We start from the raw sequence: 21,140 nt of genomic DNA, 5'->3' as shown, positions 1-21,140 counted from the left end.
CATTATGTCATCTGATGGGAATCCATTCCTTCCCTTCACAGCTGTCAGATGCTTAGCACTGGAGAGGGAGTGAGAGGGATTCCAGACTGAGCCATGCCATCATAGAGAGCAGCACCAATCAGGAAAAAAGATTGCTAGTTTTTATTATAAGCTGCTCTGATACACAATGGCCATCGGTTTTCTATAACACGATATGAGAAATTCATTAAACACTTTATCCTGCAAAATATTAGTAGAAGAAAGTGAAATGCACTCTTTGGTCTTGGAGGTGAAGGCAAGATGACGAAGGGAACATCATCATTTGAAAAGCATCGGAATAAGACACACACGTTGTACTGCAGCTGTGGCTCTAAGGCCTACCATCTCCAGAAGTTGACCTGTGGCAAATCTGGCTACTCTGCCAAGAGAAAGAGAAAGTATAACTGGAGTGCAAAAGGTAAAAGACTAAATACCACAGGGACTGGTCAAATGAGGCATCTAAAAATAGTATATATCTAAGATTCAGCCATAGATTCTGTGAAGGAACACCACCGAAACCCAAGAAGGCGGCTGTTATAGCATTCAAGTTCATATTAAGGATTTCAGCAGTCACACGATAAAAGTTCTGGCTTTTAAAAATAAATAAAATAAATAATAATAAAAGAATGTTGAATGCAAAATTACAGTATCCTTTCAATTAAGTAAAATTAATAGAAAAAAATATGAGTTAAAGATGACCATGTCTAGGTTTGGGGGCATGGGGTTTAAGACAACATGGCATGGATCAAAATGAAGGGGACTGTGACCAAAAGTCTAAGCAAGATGAGTGATGAGATGATGGAAAATGGTCTGAGGACAGATACTAAGCTCAGGGCCAATTATTGCAAGACAAAGGGGAATAGATGTAACAGACAGACCAAGGAAGGACTGGGAAGACCAAGAGAAGGTCAAATTCCTAGAAGGAGGATTCATGTTATAAGGAAAAATAGTTCAAGTTTCCAATACAATAAAAATTCTATGAAGAATTTTCTTCTTTTGTAAGGATGGAATAGAAGGCATTGTAAAATATGACTCAGTACCAAGAACTCCTGATTCTTTTACTAACCAGTTTGTTGACTCTAGACAAGACATTTCACCTTTCTGGGCCACAGTAATATAATAACAGGAATGGTCTATACCAGTTAACATATGTGTATGAATACCTTTTTGGGTTCAGGTATTTCATTCAGTGGTGAAAATAAACAAAAATCTAGATTTAGGGTAGTGATTTTTAAACATGTGATGGGCACTATGCTATTTTAGTTTGGTTCATCCTAATTTTTTAAATGCCATCATTAAATTGATTTCATGCCTAACTAAAGGGTTGTGATCAATGGTTTGAAAAACATAATTCTAGAAGATAACCTCCAAGATTTCTTTCAGCCTTTTAATTAATGATTCCATCACTCTTAAGATATCTGTAATTTCTCAAGCTTCACCAAGAAAATGATCATCTACCATGTTTAACATTAGGTCCCTTGTAATCAAGTGAACTGTTAAACCAACCTTCCAAATCCAGAAAAAAATCCACAAATGGAGTAGTCTTAGCCATGACACGTTACATTACTTCTAACACATCCTATCTACTGACTTCCATGAGATTCCTGATGTTGAGTAGCTTCAAAATGTCCTTGCCCTTCTTCTCAAGATGTACGCTTTTTTTTGTTGTTGTTGTCAGGCAAAATCCACTTTCCCTCAATACTTTGACTTTACAGAACAAATCATTGTCCATGACAGAAGGTACATTCAAGTACAACATATTGACCAGGTATTTCCAGGAGGGCTCCTTTCCTCACTTGTTATTTTGCCCCTGGTAGGCTAGGTTTTATCTAAGAACAGAGTGTTTGCACCAAAAGCACTCTTCCTACAAAGGAAAGTTATTTTTGAAATAGAGCTTATCACTAAAATTAAAAAGAATTTTTTTTTTTAATGGGGAGTTCCTCTTATAGCTCAGCAGGTTAAGAACCCAATTAGTATCCATGAGGATGCAGATTCGATCCCTGGCCTTGCTCAGTGGCTTAAGGATCTGGCATTGCCGCAAGCTACAGTGTAGGTCACACACAGATGTACTCAGATCTCATGTTGCTATGGCTGTTGGCTGTGGCCAGCAGTTGTAGCTCTGATTCAACCCCTAGCCCGGTAACTTCATATGCCACAGGGACAGCACCAAATCAAAAAAAAAAAAAAAAGAAAAAGAAAAAGAAAAGTACTTTCTAATAAAGTAATGCTTTTTCTGTTTTTATGAAGAGAAAATTGGGCCAAAGGTGATCCTTCATTTTTGTGTCTAGTTAGTTGCTTATCAGTTTTCCAAGAGAAGAAGGAAATATCTAAAGGTAGAGAATGCAAGGAATTTTTCAAATGTGTGTTATTAGGAATGTAATTCTTGCTCAGGACCAAGATTCCATAACTCCTTCTCTTCCTTAATTAGCCAGTGAGGTCTGATGGAAATGCCATAGAATCAGAAACAGGATGTAAGAATTTCAGTTTGGCCTCTCTTATGCTCAGGCTGATACAAATAATGACCAAAAATCTACCCTTCCCTCCAAGGAATTTACAAAATATGCAACATGAACTAATAACAGATCATAATTAGGTAGAGCAAAGGGTTTATGTAAAATTTTCCTAATAAATATGAAACCTCTACCACCTAGGAACACCACAAATGTCAGGTCCCTCTTGCCACACCAGTCACACAGGTAGCCTGTCAACTAACAGAGAAGTAGGTGATGGTGTAGGCCAGGGAGATGTGAAAGCATCATTTTGATGGCTTGAGTTGATCCCAGGTGGGTGGGTGTGGTTTCTAGAATCCATGAGGAGGGGACTCTGGTGATCATCTCATTATAGAATTGGTGAAAAAAAATTCCATTTACATAAAATATAATGGTTTGACTCCCACATTGGCTTTCTAACTCTGATATTGGCCAGGTTCCATTTTGTATGAATCTAAGTCCCCTTATGTATAAAAAAAAAGGCCAAAATTTCCTGCCCTACATATATAATCTCCATGTTTTATAAGAAAATACAGCTAAGGTAGAAGAATTTTATGAAATTTATATTGTCTTAGAAACAAAAATTAGTAGTATTCATTCCACAAACATGTATTAAAAGGCTGGGCTAGGGTCTGGGATTCTGAGTAGCCTGACACCTTCCTTCCAACTCCTTGCAATGAAGTTAAATGGTAGGAGAGAGCTAGGTGAGGGTTCACAAAAAAAGTGATATAGAAAGAGCATGTGTAAAATAAAAGTAGCTCACCAAACACAGAATACAGCAAGGTTGAGGGAGGCACAGCTAGAAGAGAGATTCAAGGGAAAAGGAGAAATAACATCAGCAAAGATCTGTTGTTTGTTGAGTTTGATCAGGTGTATATGACTTGAACTGAGGAACCACGATAAATGTGATTAAGTTCTACCCCTCTAGATAGATAAGGTCAATGCCACATGGTACATCTCATGGTACATCATGAGCGGGTGCTAGTGAGGAGCCAATCAATGCATAAAAATTAGCCAGGTGACTTGGGAGGTATTGATCACACCTTAGACCAGGAAACCAGCTTGCATGAGTGCAGGAGGATATGTGAAGTCATGTAGCATGCACGAAGAAAAAATTGCCAGTTTGGGGAGAAACAAAGAGCCTAGCCTATCTATTTTATATTATTGGTGATGGAAAATAAAAAATGGCCTGTGCATGGCTTTCAGTAGACAGGTAATGAGCTTATTCTTTATTCTATGTTTGGTGGGGCACAGAATACTCTCCTGAGCATAGAAATAATAGTCTGCTATTAAATAGGAAGAATAATTCTGGCAGCAATGAGCTAGATATACAAAGGTAGAAAAGAACCAGAGGCAGAGAAGACTGGTTAGTAGGCTGCAAAAATACACCAGGCCCAAAATGACAATGGCCCAGACTAAAAGAGTGGCAGGGTAAAATCAGACATATCTCGGAGTTCCCTTCATGGTGCAGTGGTTAACAAATCCGACTAGGAACCATAGGTTGCCGATTTGGTCCCTACCCTTGCTCAGTGGGTTAAGGATCCTGTGTTGCCGTGAGCTGTGGTGTAGGTTGCAGATGTGGCTATGATCCCATGTTGCTGTGGCTGTGGCGTAGGCCGGTAGCTATAGCTCCAACTGGACCCCTAACCTGGGAACCTCCATATGCTGAGAGAGTGGCCCTAGAAAAGGCAAAAAGACAAAAAATTAAAAAATTAAAAATAAATAAAAATCAGACATATTTCATCTTTCAGATGTAGGTGGAGTTACTTTCATAGTATCAATTTAAGGTACTAACCAAGATGAATTTATTTCATTTTAAAATTATGATACCAGGCAATTTTCTGCTGTTAATTCTTCAGCATACTTTAAAAAGATCAGCAACAGAACTGGGGGCCCAATCCTGAGCTGGACCAATGAAGAAACTGAGGCTATAAAATAGAGAGTACTGTCCTATATCAACCAGTCTTGGTAGATAAAGGAGAACAGCTTCATTCTTGTGACTCTAGTGCACCTCTTGTCACATCATCCATCATCACCCAGAGAGACCAAGATACAGAGTAAAGGCGTGTTCCTGACAGAGATAGTGGAAGCTCTCAGTTCTTGGCTGGTTGCTCAAAGTGAAAGGCACAATCCTTCATCCTTCATGTTCGGCCCTCCCACCTCACACATTCACTGACAAATGTTCACTGAGCCCTGCTAAGAAACAACCCTGCTGCTTGATGCTGGAAATGCAGAGACAATAAATCCCAGGACTGTGACAGGTCTAAAATGAGTTTTTTATCAAGGTGGGCAGCACTTTGCTAAGGTGGATAGCATGGACCCACTGGCTAGTGGAGTATGGGAATTACTTTTGCTCTCTTTAAGTCTGGAATGCCATCCATGGCACCAATGCCCACTTCATGTGTTCACTGAGGTGGAAATATTGATTTGAATCTCAGTTTCCCTTTATAGCTTACCTCATTAACTTCTCATCCTAGAAGCCATGCCACGTCCCTGAAATCTTTAGCCGCTGACTGGGATGTTGTTTGAACCAGACAGCCCACTGTGGGTCTGACTTCCAGGATCCTTTCAGAGATGCTCACTGCTGTGTCTCACCCATATCAGAATCTTGGATTCTATTTGAATTAAATCTCAATTTGCCATACATTTATATCTAAGAATTTTCACTACAGGCCTTGTCCTGAGAGGGTCAGCTTGGTCAGATCTCTAAGCCCTAATATGGTCTGATCCAAGGTACTCATCTTCACATTCTCCGAGCTGCAATCCCAGAAATGCCTTATAGCAAAACCACCTAAGACAGGACTAAAACTGCAAGTATGGAAGACAGCATTTCCTAGGAAACACAGAATAAAATGTGGTTCCCCCACGCTATAGCAACATAGTGCTAGGAAACAGAAGAACATAAAGAGCAGGAGCTATACAGAGTGTTCAGCCCTGAGAAAAGCCAAATCAAGATATGTAGTTTGGACACTGCTTCATTTTACCCAGAGCATATTTAATCTGGGCTCAGCTGTCCCAGTTAAACTGTTTGGGTTATTTATATGGAAGTATTGAGTTGTCATGTGTATTTTCCACCTACAGCTACCAGATTTATTTGTGTTCCAACCTATGACTGTGGTTCTCAGAGCCAGATGTAAAGTAAAAGAGAAATAAACCATCCAGAACCATCAAACAGGGCTCCTCCCTCCTCTAATGAGCCACCACAGCCAAATAAATGATGCTTTCTGATAATGCACAGCATATTGCCGTAGCCATGGAAACACACTTAGCAACAAAGAAACCTTGACCTTTCCCCATCTGTTTAGAATCTTCACAATGACACATTAATTTCAACATGTGAAAACAAAAAAAAAGGGGCATAAATATTACATTTTCTGTAATTTCCAGGCAGCAACCAGCCCAGTGTGGATACAATTCATGATACAGTTAGCTTAAGCCCAACACCCTGAGGTGGAACATGGGTGACATTTTACTGGCATTAAGCAAGATGACTCAAATATAGGCTGCAGTTTACCTAGAGACTCCAGGAAGAGCTCTAAAGTTGGACCAGAGATGGACAGCTACAAGAACAAACACTAGCCTGGGTAAATATTCCCAAGAAACAATGATGGAGATCTCCAGAAACTAATATTCTGTGAGAACTAAAGCTTTCTCTCCATACAGCTATTGTTAGCAGCCGAAGACTGAAGACAATTGAAACAGATTCAGTGCAATTCTATTCAATCCAATAAACATTTAAGGAAGCTGTCTCTGTTTTCATTGACAGATAAAAACTGAGTATAGAAGAAATATACAACACAGGTTCTATCTCTAAAATAGAACTTTTTTATTATAAAAACTCAGTGAACAGCACAGTAGATGTTGCAGAAGTAATAAGGGAATGTCTAGGCATAAGGTGTCATTTGAGCTAAATTTGAAGATATGAGAACATTTTTCAACGAGCTCAGTATCATATGAGTACAAAGATGAGTCAAAAATATCTTTAACATTTTAATGACGAACCAGCAGGATGGCAAAGCTTATTTGAAGGAGAAGTTGAGAAATTGATATGTGTCAGTGGAAAAAAAGAATAAAATTGCAAACTTAGATTGAAAACTGGTTAATGTCCTACAGAACAATAAAACCATAGCCCTTGGAGGTATCTTTTCAACCCAATACAAATAATTTGCAACATATAAATCTTCCATAATTTAGTATCCAATTTTATAGAATGTGAGCCCTAGTCAAATAATACATAATAAGCCAAATAAGGTTACTTTTCTTCAGAGTGTGAGATGACCCTGGGGTGGATTTGTTATAAAATATTCTAGTCTAGTTTTGAAAGGGTATGCAGGATTCTTTCTGCCTCATTTCCAAATTTTGGATAATTCTCCTTAACAAAGTCAGAATATAAGTAAGTAGAGAGAAACAATGGAAACAAACATCATTAAAACAGAAAGAGTTGTGATTACAGGGTCATCCACTCAATTGCACTATTTGTAGAGAAACAACACTCTCAGCTATGGACTGAATAAGGGAAAACATTTTCAAGCTGAAAAATATAGGATTGAGCATATAATCTTTACAGGATTAGAAATATGTTGAGAAAACATTTTTTTTCCGTTTGTTAAAATCTTTGTGGGTAAGTTTCAAACTGACTAGTATGTGGTAGGAAATTACTTTTGAGAATTACTGATCACATGGAGAAAAATAATCAAACGCTACATGCAAAAAAAAAAAAAGAGGAGTTCCCGTCGTGGCGCAGTGGTTAACGAATCCGACTAGGAACCATGAGGTTGCGGGTTCGGTCCCTGCACTTGCTCAGTGGGTTAACGATCCGGCGTTGCCCTGAGCTGTGGTGTAGGTTGCAGACGAGGCTCGGATCCCGCGTTGCTGTGGCTCTGGCGTAGGCCGGTGGCTATAGCTCCGATTCGACCCCTAGCCTGGGAACCTCCATATGCCGTGGGAGCGGCCCAAGAAATAGCAACAACAACAACAACAAAAAAGACAAAAAAAAAAAGGGCTTGACTTATTTGGTCCTGCTTCCCTTAGAGAAATATTAATTGCTCAATATTTACTATCTTTAATTAAGAGCTAGCTAACATATTCAATAGAACCAATATGTGCTGAAAATATATATGACCCTTAAATGTCATGTTTATGCAAAGTGGAATGGAAGAAAGGGACAGAAAGCTCTGAAAAGGCATGAGAAATGAAAAAGAGAGTGGAAACAAAAAACTTGAGTAAATTACCAGACAGGAACCAAAGAAACAAAACCAAAGGCTAGGAAGAACAGGGAAGGGGAGAGTTGAGACAGAGGAAATCAGGAAAAGTCCCAAACAAAGAGGAGTGACTTGGAGAAGAGATTTGCAAAGAGATGGGGATAAAGGAGCAAAGTAGGATGGTGTAGGCAGAGAGAAGACCGTTGAGAATTAAATCAAGTTGAAATCACCATTCCCTGATGACTCACTTGCTCTGTGGATTTCTTCACTGCAGTGGTAAGTTCCTGACCATCATTCAGAGTTCTTTGTTACTCTATTCCTTAACCCCAGAGGGGAGAAATTGTACTCTGCTGCATGAGGGAATACCACACTCACTGACTGGATGAACTCCAAGTGGAGTCCAAGACTGATTCTCTGAGATAAGCGGTTTCTGCTCCCAGTGAAACTTAGCAGCTGAGAAGAGGTGGCCACATGGCAGACCTGGCCATGCTTTCACCCAACAATGTGACCTAAGCAAAGCCCCAAGCCCCTGGCCATCTTCTTCTGCGGCAATAGTAATGTGCCCGTGTACTGCAAATGAGGAATAACGGTTGAGTAAAATCATAGAAAAGAACATGTTGCCAGGGTTTGGCAGCTGCTGGTCCCCAGGGCCCTAGGCAGTGCAGCTGCTGTGGGGGTAGAGCAGGTTAGGGCCGTGCCCTCCAGGAGGCAGGATCCTCTGATGACTCTCACTCCAAAGCCCCCTCTATTCTCCTGCCTCCCTAATTAAACTTCCCATCTTCCCCTGGGTTCTAAGCACAACCGAAGAGGTTAATGCAAGTTAGAGAGTGGCTACTTTAAGTTTTCTGCTTTTAATTTCTGTTTAATGACAGATTGGCCAGGGCACTATCACATTGTCTTACTTAACAGCCTTTCCCAGACAATAAACTTTGCTTAGAACCAACCTTGGCCCACAAACCCTACAATTAAGCTATCGTTTGTCCTCGCAAGCTTGACAGAAACAGGAGTTTGAAGAGGGCCAAGAGGAGCCCAGATTTATTAAAGTAATAAATAACCTGGAAGTCCCCACCAAGCTGCTGCCTCCCCCTTCTTATTTACTTCCTTTTTGTGCCCTCTGAGATGGGGGACTTAATTGCTTGGAAAGAAAGTTGCCTAAGAACTACATAGCACTCTTATCCCAGAAACAATAAAATAAAGCTGGGAGGCTCTAGGGCTATAGCTTAATAACAGCTCTGCTGCTGGTTGGGCTGGGCTTCCTGGCAAGCGCTCACTCACTCCATGTTTCTAGAAGAGCAACATTCACTCCCGCAATAAATGTGCGCAGTGAGGCAGATAGCCATCTTCGCTGGTCAAAGGGAGGCCCTCTAAGGTGAGGTACTTATTCAACTTGCCATTTGTCCCACTTCCATTTTATTTTAAATTATAAAGGTTTTTTTTAAAAAATCACTTGGCATTATTAACTGTAAAAATCCCTGGATGTTATTCTGTACTTAACATTTTTAAATGTCATTTTTTCTCATATATTCTGTCTCATTTGATCATGAATTTTTAAATTATTATCACATAATATATTTACATGATTTAGTAAAATTTAGCCAGAATTCATCTTTCTGGAATATTCTTGTATCCAAAGTATTAAATTATATAAAGCACTAGGTAAGCAAAGTATTTTTGTAAAAAGTCAAAATATATGTCATATCTACATATACATGTACATACTTCATTTTACATGCAATTCTCACAAATGTCTTTATGTGCTTTCTCAGTTCCCGATCTAGAAAACAGAGCCTTCCTGTAACTGAGCAGGGCCCTATGGGGCATTCTTGTTCTTAGGAAATTGGCCTCATTCAGCCTCCATAGCCTTTCCTGAGTTCCTAGGGACAGGTTTAGACAGTTGCTGATCAGGGAAGGAAAGGGATGCAAAAACAAGGGAAAAACAGTCAAGAAACGTTAGTACAGCCTTGGGATCCTGGTTCCCTCTTAAGGGATACACACAATGATGTAGGCATCTAATACACCTAAGAGAAAAGTTATATTCCTTATGCTTCTTTTAGAAATGAATACTTCAAAACTGAACAGCTTAGAGTCCTTCCTTGTCCTTCTCCCTGTCTTAATTGCACCCTAAACACAATTACCCTTTAAGATTAGGCATGATTGCCTATTAAAGATTATTAGCACATGATGTTTTTCAGGAACTTTCCTAGTTTGTTCTAATCTCTAATCAATATCCCCTTTTTGCAAGTACTGTTATTTTAGGCAACAACCCCGAACGCCACCATCATGATCATGCCAAGATCTCCGGATATCAGGTTTGATGACTAAGAGTCCCCCAAAGAAAGAAGAATGCAGGTCTGCCCCAATCCTATTCCTAGCTGAAAACCTGTTTTTCTCCTTTTTGCTATAAAACTCCCCACAATTCTTCCCAATGGATGGCACAGGCTTTAAAGCATCCTTTGCTTGGCAAAGCAAAAAAAAAAAAAAATATCTTTTTCTCTTTCACCCAAAACTCTGTCTCCACATTTCTTTTTTTTTATTTTATTTATTTATTTATTTATTTATTTTTATTTTCCCACTGTACAGCAAGGGGGTCAGGTTATCCTTCTATTTGGCACCAGTGGACAAAGGCTGAGTTTAGGCCACATTCTTATAGGTTCATTTTTAGAAATAAGACACTCCTCATTTTACTTCTTTGTCCAAATTGATGTTTTGAATTTACATAACAAAATTCACCATTTTAAAGTGAACGGTTTAGGTGATGGGGGAGGGATGGACTGGGGGTTTTGGATTGGCATATGCACACTGTGGTATACAGAATGATTGGCCAATAGGGACCTGCTGTATAGCACAGGGAAATCTACCCAATATTCTGTGATTATCTATATGGGAAAAGAATCTGAAAAAGAATGGGTGTTTGTATATGTATAACTGAATCACTTTGTTGTACAGCAGAAATTATCACAAAATTGTAAATCAACTATACTTCAATAAAACTTTAAAAAATAAAAAAAATTAAATAAAGTGAACCTATTCATAATGCTGTACAACCACCACTTCTATCTAGTTCCAGAACATTTTCATCACCCAAAATAAAATGCCATACATTAAGAAATTACTTCTCAATACTCTCTACCCCCAGCCCCTGGCAACCACCAATCTATTCTATATCTGTTTCTATGGATTTGCTGATGGATTTACCAATGGATTTACTATGGATTTACCAAGATATCTCTATGGATTTACTGATTCTATATATGTCACATAATATGTGACCTTTTGTGTCTGGCTTGTTTTACTTAGATTAATATTTATGAGGTTAATCTGCATTGCTGCGTATATCAGTACTTCTTTCCCTTTTAAGGGCTGAATAATATTCCACTGTGTAGATATACAAAATTTTGTTTATCCATTGACGGCCATAGAATGTTTTCAGTTTTTTGACTACTGTGAAATAGTGTTGTTATGAATATTTGTGTTTAAGTATTTGTTTGAGCACCTGTTTTGAATTCTTTGGATTAAATTGATAGATCATATGGTAATATTACATTTAACTTTTTGAGGAACCAACAAGCTGCTTTCCATAATAGTTGAATGATTTTGCTTTCCCATCAGTAATGTGTGAGGATTTTTTTTTTTTTTTTTTTGCTATTTCTTGGGCCACTCCTGCAGCATAGGTTCCCAGGCTAGGGGTCGAATCGGAGCTGTAGCCACCGGCCTACGCCAGAGCCACAGCAAGACGGGATCTGAGCCACGTCTGCAACCTACACCACAGCTCACGGCAACGCCGGATCGTTAACCCACTGAGCAAGTGCAGGGACCGAACCCGCAACCTCATGGTTCCTAGTCGGATTCGTTAACCACTGCGCCACGACGGGAACTCCCCTGTGTGAGGACTTTAATTTCTTTAATTTTATTTCACACATTATTCTCTACATATGTGCATGTACTTTCCCAGGTCCTAGTCTAGAAATCAGTAATCCTTCTTGTAGGCTCACTACTAGGGGCTAGTCACTTCTCTTTCTACTTATCTTGTCCAAGTTAAGCTTGTTTCCAGAAATGCACCTAGTATCAGTGTATCTATTTACAGCAGCTCATAGTTTTGCCCAAAAGCTGAAAACTTTCATTCTAACTTAGGCAAAGTTGCTGTGAGGAAACTTTGATTTTTTTTGAAATGTCAAACTCTAAAACATATATTTTCAGTTATGCAAAGTCCCCAAAGTTTTCTCATACCTATTCCGACCTGGATTCCAGATAGGTTCATTCAAGGCTACCATTATTATGCCCTTATGGAAAATTGTACTGGAAGGTATTGAAATGAAATGAAAACAAATTAAAATAAAGAAAACAAAGCAGATTAAAAATCAAGATAATTACTGGAATTCCCTTGTGGCCTAGTGGTTAAGAATCTAGCATTGACTCTTTTGTGGCTCCAGTTAGGTCCCTGGTCCAGGAACTTCAGTATGCTATAGGCAAGACCCCTCCCCCCCTAAAAAAAAAATCCAGGTAATTACCAGCAATAATTTAAAAGATAAAAAGGAAGAAAAGGAACAGAGTATATTATAGGTATAATAATACAAATATAATTATTAATTTAATAAAAAGTTATAATATAAACTTGTATTAGAAGGATGGGGAGAAGAAACCAAGGAGTTGATGGTACAAGAGAGGTAAATTATCATTACCTTAAAAGGAAGGAAACAGATACTGTCTATGACTGAAGGTTCAAAAGATAGAACTGTACATGAATGTCTCAGTTACTTATTGATGTATAAAAAAAAATCACTCCAAAACTTCACAGTTTAAAACAACAGCCATCATTTTATTATCTCTCACATATGCAGAGTTCATTCTGCCATTGGTTGGGACCTCAGCCTAGGCTGTTGGCTAGAACTGCCACACATGGCCTCTATATATGCTTTGAATTTCTTTGTAACATGGTGGCCTTGAATTTCTTAAGTTGTATCTCAGAGATCCAAATGCCCCAGGAGGCTGAAATTGTTTTTTATGGCCTAGGTACAGAAGTCACATAGTGTCACCTCCACCACGGTCACAGGAATGCTCTGATTCAAGGGGAGAAAATGTAGACACTACCTCTCAATGGGAGGAATGTCAATGTTCCATTGCAATAAAAAAAATACGTGAGTTGAAGATCTTATTAAGAACATCTTGAAAAATACAATTTATCACATGTATTATTACCAAAATGTTAATGCTAGAAGGAAACTAAGAGTCTTTAGCATTGACTGAGGCAAGCTTTGGAAACTGTTTTATTTCTCAAAATAGTTGCATATGTCACTTCAAAGAAATTTTTAAGATTGTTTTAAAAAGTAAGATGCTGATACCCCTCTCTCAATGGATATATAAGCCCCTGGTGCTCCAGAAACACATAGTGCTTTATGTCACAGCCATCAGAGCTCTGTATCTCATTGATTACTCTGAATAGACAACACAGCTCAAATACCACAGACGTAAAAAGTCAGCCTCAATTATTTGGACTGGTCTTCATATATGACAGTAAGTATTCTCCATTCAATAACATGTATATCAACCACAAAATGCCCTGAGCCCCTAGTATGTGGACAACACTGTGTCAGGCATACAAAGAGTCAATGATTAAATCCCATGACCAATATAAATCTAGTTATAACAATTCCAAAAAGCTATCTTAGGAATGCTGTTCTTTGGGATATTTCCAAAAAAAAAAAAAAAATAGCAAACATTTGAATCCTTGAACCAAAGGAAACATAAATTGATACTCAAGAATCATTTCATTATTCAAATTTTTTTCTTTGTTGTTTTCCATTTTTTCAAACTATTTATTCTGAGATCATTGTGCCTCACCAGGGTAAAATATTGAGTGCAATGGCTGCAGTGGGAATTAGGAGAGTTTTGACATGCCTACTTAAAGTCTGAAATCAAAGCCAATATAATTAGCGGTTTTTATCATGTCCTGCCAATATCTTTTTAGCATATTAAGTAGAAACACCTAATTATAACTTGCAATTCCTTTCTTTTGGAATGTTTCCTTTCATCTTTGCTCCCCCCAACGCAGTTGGTATAAATTATAAGGCGTCAATGCATTTCAACATCTTCCAAGTTTACAGATGTTTCATATTAGAGGGAGGCCCCCAAATGCCTATATTGTACCAAAAAGTCTAAAAAGCTTCACTCCCCAACTATGTTCATAAGGAATCACCCAGGGCAACTATCTCTGAATTAAGATCACAAAGTACAAGTGGCTGCAATGCACTACATTGTTGAAACTGGAAGGGAATTGTGAAAGGTTGCAATGGAGAAAATGTTTTCTTCTTTCTTATATAACCCTTGTTCAGAGACAGGGTGAAGATGTCCACACCCTCCCTTCTACATCGTATCATGATATCAACATTTCTTGGAATTATATAAGTGATATCTTTGCCTTCTTACAAGTTACTCCAGGGTTAGTGCAAAAGGAGTTGTGGTTTGAGGATCAGAAAACAAGAGTTCCATTTTCAAAAAAGGAAGAGAAATATGAAAACATAGACACTCTTTATCCCTAAATGACCTCAGTATTATCATTTCATATAACACTAAGTCATCTGATCCCTTAGAGTCTGACATTCCTAAACTATGACATGTGAAGAATAATATCTTCCTTGGTTATTTGACTGCATTATATTTAATACTGTCACCTGCGCTGCTCAATTCTCTCTACATCTAAACATTCTTCTAATAATAAAGTCTCTGCATCTATGAACATAAAATTAACAATTCTGAGTGTTGAATGCATGTGACTTTTGTATGGAAAAAATACATAAAACTAAAAGAATTTTTTGACAACAAGCCTATTCTTAAAGAATGACTAAAGTAACATCAAGCAGAAAGGAAATGATAACAGAACAGAAAGAGACTTGAACTTAAGAAAGGAAGAAAAAAACAAAGGAATGGGTAAAAATAGGGGCAAATATAATACACTCTTATTTCCATTTTGCGTTTTTAAAAATTATATTTGATGGGATGAAGCAGAAATTATAACATCATCTGATGTGGTATTCAGTGTTAGTAGAGAAGATATTAAAGACATCTATGTTCTAAAATTGGGAAATATATAGGGACTTACATGAAAATAAAATTTTCACATTTCATTAAAAGCAATAAAATGTTGATACAAGTAAACTGTGATACATTACACATATATATTTTAATACCTAGAAAACCACTTTTAAAAAGTTATACTTAAAACACCAGCGATAAGTGAAAATGGAATTCTGAAAAAAAATTTCAAGTAACTTGCAAGAAGGAAAGGATTAAACAAAGGAACAAGAAACAGAATAAACAGAAAACAATAAGATAGCAATCTTAAGATCTAATATTTTAAATGCTATAGCTATATCCCAGATGTTCAAAAGAATAAGTAGTGATGTATAGCTGGAGTTCTAAGGGGAAGGACAGAAAAATATTTGAAGAAATAATGACTAAAACTTTTCAAAACTTGATGAGAACTATATACTCACAGATCCAAGAAGCTTAACAAATTCCAAGCGTAAGAACATGAAGAAAATTAAACCAAGGTATATCATAATTGAATTTTTCAAAAGTAGTAATAAAAAGAAAAATATTTTTTTATTACTAGAAATAAATAACAGAGTGGTATCTAGAAATTCCCTCAGAAGCTTCTTATACATGTGGAAACCACAAGAAGGAAGACAAAAAAATGAAGTCTTCTTGTTCAAAATAGGCCTAGAAAAGAATGTCCTTTAAAGAGTATTAAAAGGCAAAACAGACTGGGGAGTGGGGGAATATTTGCAAAAAGACATATCTGGGGGTTCCCGTCGTGGTGCAGTGGTTAACGAATCCGACTAGGAACCATGAAGTTGCGGTTCGGTCCCTGCACTTGCTCAGTGGGTTGATGATCCGGCGTTGCTGCAAGCTGTGGTGCAGGTTGCAGACGTGGCTCCGATCCCGCTTTGCTGTGGCTCTGGCATAGGCCAGTGGCTACCGCTCCGATTCAACCCCTAGCCTGGGAACCTCCATATGCCGAGGGAGCGGCCCAAAAAATAGCAAAAAAAAAAAAAGACATATCTGATTAAAAAAAATAATAATAATATCCAAAATAAAGAACACTTAGAACTCAACAGTACGGAAGCAGTTCAGTTAAAAAGTGGGCAAAAGATCAGTACAGACACCTCACCCAAGAAGATAGCAGGTGACAAATAAAAATGAAAAGATGCCCAACTGCAAAATAAAACAAGAATAAGACTGCATGCCTATTAATGGCTTGAGGATGAGGATGTGAAACATCAGGAATCAGCATTATTGCTGGTGGGAATGCAAAATGATACAGCCACTTGGGCAATTTCTTACAAAGCTAGATGTTCATAACCATGTACTCCAAAAACTGTGCTCCTAGGTATTTACCAGATGATTTGGAAACAAGTCCAAACACAAACTTACACATGAATTGTTATAGTAGTTTTATTCACAGTTGCCAAAAATTGATGAAGATGTACTTCAATAGCGAACGGATAAACAAATTGGCACATCCATGTAGTTGTTAATATTCAGCAATTTTAAGGAAAGAGCTATCAGCCACAAAAGAATAATGGAGAAATTTTAGATGCATATTGCTGAGGAAAAGAAGTCAGTGTAAAAAGACTAAGTACTCTTTGATTCCAATTACATGACATTCTGGAAAAGGCAAAATCATACAGGCAGTAAAATAAATAAATAAATAAATAAATAAAACTGTGATTGTCAGGGGTTGGTGGCTGAAGGGGAGAGAAGTGTACAAGCAGAGGGTCCCAATATGACATCATTTGTGCAAAATCCCAGGCTATTTAATTGCAGTTTCAACCTTCCCCAAAAATTGATGTTAATCAACCTGTTTGGAATTTTCTGGTCAGTACCAATGAGGTAATCTGTCCAGGGGTCCCTCTCCATTCCTCAGAGGAAGAAAAAGCATGATAAAGTCTGTGACAATTCCTTAATCCCCCAAAGATGTCCTGGCCTAAAATAATCCTTCCTTTTCTTTTGCTAATAGCTCCCCTGCCCCACCCCTCTTCCTGTGAAAACTTTCCACTCTGTACAACACTACAGGGCACCCTTCTGGTTGCTCCCAGAGTCACGAATCACCTAATAAAGCCAATTAGATATTCCAATTACTCTCTTAAATTGTGTTTTTTGATGGAACACAGGGAATTAGAATGGTGAAATTATTCTGTATGATGCTATAATGCTGGATACATTTATGTACAACACAAAGAGGTAAGGAACTCTAATTAAAGTATGGAGTTTAGTCTGCGCTCTAGGAAAAACTGACAGAACAGTCCTTCAGAGAGTTAGATATTTTCAGAAGATTGTATGAGCCTAAATTCTTGCATCTCTTCATATCTAGAAGAGCCCTAAAATCATTACATGGGAACAACTGTTCCTTGTGACTAGCAACAAGTCTCTGACAAAATGTGTGCTTGAGTGCATGTATCCCCTTCGCTAAAATCATATAACACTGACCTTCCTGTGGAACTTCAAAGCCTCTTCAAGGAGATAGAACTCAAAGCCTTTGGCCAAGACAAGAATTGCCAGACCCTTATCATCACCCCACCTCTCTCATTGTAATGCCATACCCCACTTCCAGCAACCTGGCCTACTCCTTCCTGCCCCCTACCAGGAAAGGTATGTGACCCATTCCTCACCCCAACCCTATAGGGACAATACACACTATTACATTTTTTCTTGGATATTCAAAAATTAGAATGCAGTTTCAAAATAATATTTCTCTTTGTTTCATATTCTCACTTACTATTCCCAAACCTTATCCAAATGGTATGATTTTCTTCTAACAGTATAATTATCATTGATTATTCTCATTTCTATGCCCATGTTTTGTCTGGGATGCCAGACTTCCTTACTTATACCCATCTCAATCATGGATATAAATCATTTTAATCGGGAAAAACAAAGTTTTTTAAAAATTATCTACTCTTCAGAAATTTTGTAAAATGTGGCCTCCAAAATGCCAGCCCTCTACATAAAATGCAGTTATTCCAAGAATACTGTGTTTAGATCTACATCTTGATGCTAATCACACCAAATTATGGCTGAACAGAGAAGGGAGACCATAGAACTTTTAATGAGGCTTTCTCATTTCAGTTATTTAAGGGGTGAGGTGGGGAGGACTCTTCCAGGCTTTTGTATACTGAGAAAATAGCTAACTGCTGACAGCAGCCCCAAGCCTCTAGCTTAGTGGGCCACGCCATCTAGTGGAAAGACTTTATTTCTCGGTTCAGTTTTACTAGCAATTAGCCAAATAGTTTCAGTAAAGTCATTTAACTCTGCACTTGGTATCTCACACATAAAATTGAGAATAACACCACCTGCTGTATTTAACCTCTCATCTACAGAGGTAAAAAAAAATGCAAAGTAATGTCTTTATTACTTCATAACTTCACTTGAAAGATGTAAGTTAATTTTTGCTCTAATTCTAACAGAAAGTAGAATCCTCAGGGTCCCATGAATTTAGGTAAGTTTGGCTGAAACCTGTCGGTTTTACTTCCTTCTAGGATTGTGGCACATATTAACCTAACCAATGAAGCTGCAAATTTATGAAGGGACTGGTTACAGCCCAAAAATTTAGATGTTGCATGTAGCCCCACATGCCACTTATAAAGGAAAATTTTGGCCCAAGTTCTGATGCAATCACGGGTCAGTCTCAGAGGAAGCCATGAAGGGGGACTCATTCTCAATAAGAAAACAGCCAAAAGCAGGCTGAGACTTCACCTAGTTTGACAGTGAGGTCAGGCCAGGGCCTCTATCTCCCTTGATGTGCTCTGTCTGAGGCCCTCTAATTGATTTTTCTTGCCTCTGGGCCTCCTTTGTTTCCTCCTCACTCATTCATATTCAAAACCATGCCTGGAAGACTTGAACGGATATGCAAAGTGTTTCTTAAATGTAGACAATTGAAATATAATTGTTTCTTCCATGTGCTATTAATTATTTTACAGCTTTCTCCAAGTACTATTTGTATATAGAGTGACTTAAACAATGACTGTAAAATGTGAAGAGAATTTTCCCCCAGTTTTTCTGTCCCTGCTTCTCAATTCTTTTTCCCATCTACAACTATTCCTCCCCTTCAAACTTCAAGTATATTTCGTTAAGGGAGAACCACATAAGACACCCTTTCTTTTTTCTTTCTTTCTTTCTTTCTTTCTTTCTTTCTTTCTTTCTTTCTTTCTTTCTTTCTTTCTTTCTTTCTTTCTTTCTTTCTTCCTTCCTTCCTTCCTTCCTTCCTTCCTTCCTTCCTTCCTTCCTTCCTTCCTTTCTCTTTCTTTCTTTCTTTCCTTCTTTCTTTTTAAGTGAGATTGCAAAGAACCAGATTTTCAGTCTAATCCCTGCCACTAATCACCCATGTGACCCTGGTTAAACCACCTTAACACTTGGGCCTTGGTTTCATCTGTGGAATGGAAATAATATTCTGTAACTTATGAGAAGTATCAGCAACCTGACACATAGTTAGTGCTCAATGACAAGTACTTTTAAATATTTGGGAAGGGGGGAGTAACTTAAAAATGTACAGTCTGGCCAAGTTACTGGTAAGAGAGAAAGAGCTCAAGGCAGAAATCTATCAGTGAAAGTAGTTTGTATATCTTAACCCCATACTCCTAATTTGTCCCTCCTGCCCCATTTATGGACTCTATTTTTAAGGATGTTTATATAGCACATAGCCTTAGAAGATCTCTTCTTCCAGAACCAAGGGCAGTTTTGTTTTCTACACAGTATAGTAAAGATAATGACTGCCTTTGAGGTCAAAGTTGAAAAGCCTTACTTGCAGCACATTATACAATGAGAGGTTTCCTAAATTGGGGAATTATAAGCCATGATGCATACCAGAATTTGTGTATCATCTACCTGTGATAGGGATGGAGTAGGCACAGGTAGCTGTAGAAATCCCAATAAAGGATCATAGACAGAGAGGGAAACATAGGGGATGTTGGGAGATCACTGTAAGTTAATAAATTGCTCAAAAAAGCCATCAGAATAAGACAGGTCTGCTTGACAAGTGGAGATGCAAGAATTGCCTCAGGTCATTGGTTGGGGGATGGGATGAGGCCTGCATTCAGATTCAGACCAAAGTCAAGAGTTTGAGGAACACACTTCAGCTGATTTGAATACAAACCTTATCAGATACTAAGAAGGAGCTACCACTGGAAGAAAAAAGAGGCAGTCCTTTCCAACCCCCACTCCCCTTGTGTGATAAAACTGTAGCTGTGCCTGCCTGCTTGCATTTTCACAAGTGTCCTATCTTAATAAATCTATTTCTTGACTATCACTTTGTCTCTCACTGAATTCCTTTTGTGCAGAGGCATGAAGAACCTGAACCTCAGTGAGTCCAGATTCCAGACACCAGGTAAGTGATTCTAATTTAAAACCATGGGTTCAAGTTCCAAACTGGCTTTAGTCTGGGTTCAAGTCCCAACACATGGGTACAAATCCCAATCTATGTTCTAGCTCGGTTCAGGCCATTAGTGCTGTCAGTTTCACCTGGGCTGCCCGTGTTGCTTCAGGACTTGAGGACAAAGGGCAATGGACATGAACGTGAAGCTCATGCTGCTTGCTGTGCTGTGAGTAGTGATGTCCTTTGTCTCTGACCCAGAAGTCTTTTAGCTGTGCCCATGAAATCGGTTAACCAATGTGTTAGCTTGAAAGTAGGGAAAACATTTTCAGACCCCTCACAGTTCATGACATGATTGTTTCAGGTTGGGCATAATAGGCGGCCAAGAATGAGAACTCAATGAAATGGGGTTTAGGAAAATCTAAACTCCACAGAATCAACTATTTGATAACAGAAAAATTATTGCTTATCTCAATTAGACTAGTTCTCTTTTTTTTTTCTTTTTAAGTCTGCACACGTGGCATATGGAGGTTCCCAGACTAGGGGTCCAATAAGAGCTGCAGCTGCTGGCCTATGCCAGAGTCACAGCAACACAAGATCCAAGCTGCATCTGTGACCTACACCACAGTTCATGGCAATGCTGGATACTTAACCCACTGAGTGAGGCCAGGGATCGAACCCACAACCTCATGGTTCCTGGTTGGATTTGTTTCTGCTGCACCACAACGGGAATTCCAAGACTAGTTATTTTTTTAACCCAAAGCCAACCTGTGTGTAAACACTTGTACGTGTAGCCTGAACTTATTTGAGTTTCCCTCATCCCCCCAAAGGAGAAAGTGCATGTGAGGTATTAAAAACAAGAAATATTGTTCCACTATAAGCCATGCATATCTCAAATTCTTCCATGATATTCCATCTTACAGAATGCAAAATTGGAGCTCAGAGATGTTAAATACTTTGCAAAGTTCACACAGCTAGCAAGAGCTGGATTAAGAACTGAATCACACAGCTTGCAGAGTGATTTCTGTCTGATTCCAAGTAGGTTTTGCTATTCCAGATGAGGTAGAA

General features: G+C 38.4%; 1 pseudogene across 1 annotated transcript; it reads left to right on the top strand.

The window, feature by feature from the left end:
- Nucleotides 1-279: 279 nt before the first annotated feature.
- Nucleotides 280-599, top strand: LOC125133373 (60S ribosomal protein L37-like; annotated as a pseudogene). The gene has a single exon (XR_007136436.1). The product of XR_007136436.1 is annotated as a 60S ribosomal protein L37-like (transcript).
- Nucleotides 600-21,140: the final 20,541 nt, after the last annotated feature.

The sequence above is a fragment of the Phacochoerus africanus genome, chromosome 8, assembly GCF_016906955.1.
Source record: "Phacochoerus africanus isolate WHEZ1 chromosome 8, ROS_Pafr_v1, whole genome shotgun sequence".
Lineage (NCBI taxonomy): Eukaryota > Metazoa > Chordata > Mammalia > Artiodactyla > Suidae > Phacochoerus > Phacochoerus africanus.
Note: the sequence above shows the minus strand (reverse complement) of the source record. Positions and strands in the feature narration are given on the sequence as shown.